An 8,250-nucleotide genomic window follows, 5' to 3' on the forward strand; every position below is an offset into this window, starting at 1 on the left:
GTGTGTGTGTGCGTGTGTAGTATCTGTATACAATGTGTGAGGTTTGTGTGGGTGTGTACAGTATGTGTGTGTGGGTGTGTGTGTGTGTGTGTGTGTGTGAACGTGATGTGTGTGTGGTAACGGGGTGTGTGTGTGTGTGGGGGGGGAGGTTGTGTGTGTGTGTGCGTAGGAGGGTGGTGTGTGTGGGAGGGTGGTGTCTGTGTGAGTGTGTGTAAGTTTGGATGGGGGTGTTGAGTATTTGTGTGTGCATAGGGTGTGTACAGTGTGAATATGTATGTGTTGGGTGCATATGTGTCAGTGGGAGGGTGGTGTGTGTGTCTGAGGGGTATGTATGTGTGTGTGAGGTGTATGGGGTTTGTGTGGGGTATGTGGCATATATGTATGTGTGTGGGTTGCATGTGGGCTGTGTATGTGTGGGGTGTGTGTGGGTTGTGAGAGTGGGAGGGTAGTGTGTGCATAGTAAGGTGGTGTGTTTGTTTGTGTGGGAGGGTTGTGTGTGTGTGTGTTTTGGGAGGGATATTTGTGTGTGTGTGGGGTGGGTGCATGTGTGTATGTGGGTGTTTGTGTGTGTGTGTGAGAGTTGGGTGTGTGTGTGCGTGTATGAGGGTGGTGTGTGTGTGTGGGAGAGGGGTGTGACTGGGAGGGTGGGGTGTTTTTTTGTGTGGCAGGGTAGTGCGTGAGTGTGTGCGCGTGTGCGAGGGGTGGGTGTGTATGGGGAGGGGTATGTGTGTCTTTGGGAGGGTGCTGTGTGCAGGTGGGATGTGTATGTGTATGTGTGTGTGAGGGTGCAGGGGAGTTGCCTTCTTGAACCACTTCAGTTCTCGTGTCCTTTTCCAAAACAAACTTAAATCAGGCTGCGTTGTGGTTGCTATCACTAAGATGCAGGTGTACGGGGAAGCTAAAGAAAAGTGCTTTTCAAACATATTAATAGGAAAAGATGAGTCAAAAACAGAGTGGGGCCCATGGGCAAAAGCTGGATAAACTGCTCACTGAAACAATGGTATTAAATGAAAACTTTGCGACTGTCTTCACCAAATTAGAAAATGATGACAATGGCCCAGTTGAAAATGAAGGTGGTCAGGCAAATTGTAACATTTGTTAAGACAGTGTATAGGAATGTTTGCTTTATGTTAGAGGCATAGAGTATAAAAGCAAGGAAGTGATGTATATCTCTATAAATCATTGGTCAGATCTCGTTTGGAATATTGTGTTCAGTTCAAGGAAGGATCTTAAAGCCCTGGAGAAGTCAAAGGAGATTTACTTGAATGATACCAGGAATGAGGGATTTTAGATACAAGGAAAGATTAGTGAGATTGGCCTTATCCTGCTTGGGGCAGAGAAGATGAAGAGGTAACCTTATTGTAGGTGTCAAAATAATGAACAACTTTGACAGAGGAAAGAATGATATTCTGTTTCCACTGGTTGGTACATCAGTAATTAGGGGTCACAATTTCAAGACTGTCAGCAAGAGAGCTAGAAGTGAGATGAGGAGAAACATCTTTCCTCAGAGAGTTGTTAGGACTTGGAATGCTCTGCCTGGGAGAGTGGTGGAGGATGTTGCCACAGGAGGTTATAAAAGAAAGCTGGATATATATCTGAAAATGATTAATTTAGAGGACCACAGAGATAGGGCTGGAGAATGGGATTACCTGAGGAGATCTTTTGGGAGCTGGTAAGAGACATGGTGGGTCAAATGGTCTCCTCCTGTACTGTAATATCCTACGATTCTATGACATGTTTGTGGGACTGATGTGTTGTAAGGGGAAGCGTGTCTGTAGGGGAGACATTGTGTGTGAGGGGAATGTGAGCATGTGAGAGGTGGTGTCAGTTATGGGATTGAATTGTGAATGGCTGAACCAGTTCAGTTTCTGGTCAATGTTAACATCCAGGATGTTGAGATGATGGTGATGAGTTGCATTACCATTGGATGTCAGGGCTGATGTTTCAATTCTCTCATGTTGGAGATGTTCACTGCTTGGCACTTATATGGGCATGATTATTACTTGCCACACATCAGGCCAAGCCTCAATACTGTCTGGTCTTTCTGTATCTGAACATGGACAGCTTCTCGATCTGAGTGGGTTGCAAATGGTGCTAGATATTGTGCAATCATCAGCAAACAGCCCCATCTCTGACAAGATACTGGAGGTAACATTCCTGATGAAATAGCTGTAGAAAGTTGGGCCTAGGACACAGGCATGAGGAGCTGCTGTTGTGATGGCCAGCAGTGGAGATAATTGACCTGCAAATAATGACAACTATCTTTCATTGTGTTCAGTCTGACTCCAACCAGTGGGGAATTTCCCCTGATTCCTATTGACTTCCACTGAGGCTTCTTGCTATCACACTCCGTCACTTGCTGCTTTGATGTCAATACCATTCAAGGCCATTTTTATCCATGTTTCTTGATAATCGAGTGCCTGAATATAAGCTCTTTATATTTATACGTAACAATTTAAATTATAAAATATAATCAGGACAAAGGAACTTATCTGACCTTTATTAGGTTTCATGGCTTCCACCACTTCTGTCCACACTGGAAATGATAAAAAGATCTTCCCTTTTTCGGTGCACAGAATGCCATCTGTTAGTGACAGTGTACGGCCAATCTCATCACCGATCCTGTAAATATTAAACAGTTTATCATAAATTCCCCAGAAAGACTTTCCTGAGTAATTTCTTTAATTTGCAATCAATTTCAGAAAAATGCAAATTCTACCTCCTTTTCCGAGATGCTTCCTCCTGAAATAAACAGAACACAAATCTGAGTTGACAGACACTGACTGTCTCCATCCAGAAAGCAGCAATTACACTCCCATTGAATCATAGACTCCCTACAGTGTGGAAGCAGGCCATTTAGCCCATTAAGTCCACACCAACCCTCCGACAGCATCCTACCCACACCCACCCCCCAACCCTATCCCTGTAACCCTGCATTTTCTCTTGCTAATCCAGTGAGCCAAAACATCTGTGGACATTACAGGGCAATTTAGCATGGCTACTCCACCTAACCAGCATATATTTGGACTGTGGGAGGAAAACGGATCGCCCAGAGGAAACAACCCCAGACATGGGGAGAATGTGCACACAGACAATCATGTGAGACTGGAATCGAACCCAGGTCCTGGCACTGTGAGGCATCAGTGCTAAACACTGAGCAATCGTGCTGCCCTTGTTGTCATTTTTAAGACAACTTATTACTGGGACATGGGTGTCACTGGCTCAGCCAGAATTTATTGCCTGTTCCCAAGGGTCAACTAAATTGCTGGATCTGGAGTCACATGGAGACCAGGCCAGGTAATGAGGGCAGATTTACTTGCCAGATGGACATTAGTGAACCAAGTGGTTTTTTCAACAATCTACAATGTTTCCATGGTCACCATTAGACTAGCCTTTCCTTAAAATGTCAGATTTTATTTGTGTGGAATTTGAAACCATGTCCAGAGGACATTAGCCTTGATTTCTGGATGACTAGTTCAGTGACATTACCACTACACCACCATCTCCCCGTTCTGATGCAAACACGGAATGGAAAGAGGACATTGCATTGATGCTATTGAAGTCCGGGAGAAAGTAATTTTACCAACTGACAAGTGCAGAAGTTAACTGGTGACATTAAACTACTCGAGAAAAGAAAAGATCTGACTCAGATGTTTAAAATGATAATGGAGTGGATTTGATAGATCATTGAAGATGCTTCCACCTGTAGGGAGTCTGAACATTTGGATGTGTAAAAGTAATCAAGCTACAAATAAATCCAATGGGAAGTTCAGGATCAAATTCTTTATCAAGAAAATGATGAGAATGTGGAATTGGTTGTCACATAGTGTGATTGAGGAAAATATACTGAACAGGAAAGTGGAGAAACCCATGAGGGAGAAAGGAGCAGAGGGAGATATTGACAAGAGGGGAATGAAGGAGGATGGGTATCTGCATCATGTTGGGTCTGTTCACAGTCACTTTCACTGAACTAAACTGAAATATAATCCCTCACCTTCAGGAATATCACCCCGTCTGTTTGTTCCAACTGTTTTTCCAACTTTGAAAGTTTCTCCTGAATAGACTTTAAATTATTTTGAATTTCACAAAGGTTTTCCTCCATTGGTTTCAGAATGTTTTCCTCTTGTTCACTGAGATCTCGGAGTAACCGCTGCTCTTTCTCAGTGAGAATCTGGTGCATTTGAGCAAATCCGGACGTGATGTGGGTCTGAAGATTTCTGGAATCCTCCTATGAAATGAAACGTAAAAACAATGTGTTTCTGCAAAAAAAATCAACAAATTAACGAATCAAATTTTGAAGCTGTGCTCTGGGAGATTTTACATGAATTTGGGAAATCTTCTCTTTCAACTGCCGCTCTATTTCTAGAGCCTCCGATTTCTTTTCAGTGAGAGAATCTAAGGAAGATTTCACCCGATCCTGGGATTGGGAGAGAAAATCAGAAAATACAAGTGTTAGACCATGAAAATGTGATGAAGTAATCAGGGGATGGAATCTGTTCCCTTGTACCTTGTAGATTCCAACAGCTTCTTTGATCGGCATGAAGTTGTGAGATTTGTGTTCCCGGGAATCTCTACAAATCAGACAGATCAATTTCTTGTCAGTTTCACAAAACAGCTTCAGTTCTTCCTGATGTTCCTCACAGTGATGTTCGCTTCCCTTCTCTGGTGTATTCAGACTTAATTTGCGAATTTTCTCGGCCAGATTCGCTAAGGCCCGACTGCCCCTGAGATTTCTTTCCGGAAACTCCCGTCTACATTCCGGGCAGGAGTCTCTCTCCTCGTTTTCCCAACTCTGGGTGATACAGGAGCGGCAGAAGTTGTGTCCACAATCCTTGTTGTCCCAGTATAACCGGGTCGGTGAAGAAATCCAGACAAACGGGACAAATTACCTCCTCGGTCAAACTGTGGACCTGCCGCCTGGAATCCATGTTCACACTCAGCACTTCCTGATTCAAACCGCTTTCAGTTTCAATGTTGCTGCGCTGCTCAACACATTCAGTTCAAGCGGAAACGAGATGGTGATCGCTGGGGTGGGGTTTCCTTTCTGTATCCACCGGCACCGTCCATCGTGGAGCCTCGGACTAATTCGCCGACGGCTGGATGTTCCCGGTGTAGCTCCCTCGAGTAAACTCTCGCCGCGGTGTCATTAAACGGGACCGGAAAGCGACGCGATTTCTGTTGAGAAAACTTAGCGATGTCTCACCTTTGGCCGTTCACAGAAAGCAAGACATTGGCACCTTCCGGAATATGTTTGTAACTTCAGTGAAGAATTAAAAGTGCAGCGTCTCTGAAACTGTCACCTGATTGAAATAATTTTAATCTGAAATCATTTCTTCATTCCCCATACAGGAGAAAAAAAGGACTCCTCGCTAACGTTGGGAATGTTTTGATGTTAAATGATCGGCACAGTGGGTTATAGGAATGAATGAAATTCTGGAAGGAAGTTGTGAAAGAAAATGCATTTACAGAAAATGTGAAAGAAAATGTACAGAAAGAGGCCACTCAGCCGGTCGTTGGTGTTAAAACAACTTAATCCCATCTTCCCACTCTTGGTATGTGGCCCTGTGAGCTGTGGTTCATTTCCAAGTATTTTTAATTCTTGGGGGTTTCTGCTCCATTACGTTTTCAGGTCGTGAGTAGCATTCCCCCCTCTCCCCATCCCCCGCCCCCCAACAATGAGTGAAAAATATTCTCCCTACATTCTCTCCCACTAATCACTGTTGATACATAATTAACTGAAAGAAAATTAGTTTTGGTGGTGGTTTCTCAGCCTTTAAATATAAATTAAGTTGTGTATTTTTAAATTCCTGGCCCTCCCATCAAACGGTTTATTTTGGCAAGAACGTATGAATGGTATTCATTTCATCACACCAACATTTCAACACAGGCTTTCTGTCCATTTTCCTCCTGTGATTTGTAGTTCTTTTACAGAGATGTAGGCATCGCCATTATTGTTACTGTAAAATTCAGGAGGAGATGGTGGCAATATCACTGGATCAGGCTGCTGTGGAGTTATTGATTTATACAGCATGGAAACAACGTGTCCATGCCGAGCACGTATCCTGGACAGATTTGGTCCCATTTGCCAGCATTTGGCCCATGACTCTCTAAACCCAAACTGTTCATGTGCCCATCCAAATGCCTTTTAAATGTTGTAACTGTACCCGCCTCCATCACTTCCTCTGGCAGCTCAATCCATACACGAACCACCCTCAGCATGGGGACGGTTGCCCTGTGGGTCCCGTTTGAATCTTTCCCCTCTCACCTTTGACATATATCCTTTAGTTTTTGACTCCCTTTCCCTGGGAGGGGGCTCTTGGCTATTTGCCCTGTCCGTGCCCCTCATGGTTTTGTAGGCCTCTGTATGGTTGCCCCATGACCTCTGGCGAGGGAAGCCCCGGACTGTTCAGCTTCACCCTGTGGTTTGGACACTCCAGTCCCAGCAACATCCTTGTAGATATTTCCTGAACCCTTTCAAGTTTCGCAGCATCTTTCCCAGAGCAGAGAGACCAGAGTTGAGTGCAATATTCTGAAAGGGACCTCACCATTGTGCTGTATGGGATCTGGGATGAAATCTCATGAGAATAACAATTCAATTCTATTCATAAATCAGGAATGTGAATCTTGTCTTAGTCACGGTGAGCTGTTCGGTTTCACTAATATCCTTCAGAGGCTAAATCTACCATCCTTTGCCTTACACATGACTCCAGATCCACAGCAATGAGGTTGGCTCTTAATTGCCATCTGAAATGGCTGAGCAAGTCTTTCAGTTCAATGGTAATCAGGGATGGGCTACAAATGCTCGTCAGCTTCTTATGAACATTTTTTTTTTTAAATAAGGCACTGGTGATTTTAAAAACTAATAATGGGAGACTTTGGAAAAGCTGACTGTAGTCCGATTTTGTAGCCGTCAGTTCCAATCTGATGTGTTGAAGGATGCTGGGGGAAGTAATGGTGCAGATTGCAGAGGCACTGACAATAATCTTTCAATCCTTTGACATGGTCGTGCCAGACAGCTGGAGAATTGCAAATGTTGGTTCAAACAGAGGGTTTAAGGATGCACACAGTAACTGCATGTCAGTCAGTTTCATCTCAGTGGTGGGGAAACATCTGATAAACTGGGAACAGAGAACTTCAGCTACGTGGATACATTGCAGAAGCTGGGACTATTTCTCTCGCAGAACAGAAGGTAAGGAGGAGATTTGATGGGGTTTTAAAAATCATGATTTTGGACAAGAGTTGATCGGGAATATTGAGAACAAGATACAGATGTGACTAATTGATAAAAGGAATGACACAAGAAATGTTTTTCACGGTGGTTTGGATCACAGTGGTTCAGTGAAGAAGGTTATCTGAGAGTACAATGGCATCTTGGTCAACTGGGGCAGTGAGCAAGGATTGGCAGATGGAGTTTAATTCAGATAAATGTGAGGTGTTGCATTTTGGTAAGACAAGCCAGGGCGGGATGTACACAGTTAATGGTAGGGCACTGGGGAGTGTAGTCAAACAGAGATGCCCAGAGGTTCTTTGAAAGTGGTATCACAGATAGACAGGGTGGTGAAGGCAGCATTTGGTAAACTCGTGTTTATCGGTCAGAGCATTGAGTACAGCTGATGGGACGCAATGTGACAGCTGTACAAGACATTGGCATGGCCACATTTGGAGTACTGCGTGCAATTCGGGTCACCCTGCTACAAGAAGGATGGCATTAAACTGGAAACGGTGCAAAAATAATTTACAAGCATGTTACCGCAACTGGAAGGTTTGAGGTATAAGGAAAGGCTGAATAGACTGGGACTTTTTTTCCCTGGAACATAGCAGGCTGAGGGGTGACATTATGGAGGTTTATAAAATCATGGGGCGCAAATAAGTTGAACAGACAAGGTATTTCCCCACGGTAGGTGAGTCCAAAACTGGAGGGCATTGGTTGAAGGTGAGAAGAGAAAGATTTTAAAATGACCTGAGGTGCAACTTATTCTCACAGAGAGTGGGAGGTACATGCAATGAGCTGACAGAGGAAGTACCAGAGGCGGGTACAGTTACACAGTTAAAAGACATTTGGACAGCAATATCGGTCGGAAAGGTTTAGAGGAATATGGGCCAAAAGCAGGCAAATGGAACTGGCATAGTTTAGGAAATTGGTCAGCCATGGATGGCTTGGACCAAAAAGTCTGTTTCCATCTGTAGGACTCTGTGACTCTGCAATCCCTCTGGGCGTTCACTGCAATCCTCAAGGAATTCTTGTTATTG

At 44.1% G+C, this 8,250-nt stretch overlaps 1 pseudogene; it reads right to left on the minus strand.

The window, feature by feature from the left end:
* Window positions 1-2,447: 2,447 nt before the first annotated feature.
* On the minus strand, window positions 2,448-5,582 carry LOC109924769 (annotated as a pseudogene).
* Between the last annotated feature and the right edge of the window lie 2,668 nt (window positions 5,583-8,250).

Source organism: Rhincodon typus, unplaced genomic scaffold, assembly GCF_021869965.1.
Source record: "Rhincodon typus isolate 14 unplaced genomic scaffold, sRhiTyp1.1 hic_rhity00009222, whole genome shotgun sequence".
Lineage (NCBI taxonomy): Eukaryota > Metazoa > Chordata > Chondrichthyes > Orectolobiformes > Rhincodontidae > Rhincodon > Rhincodon typus.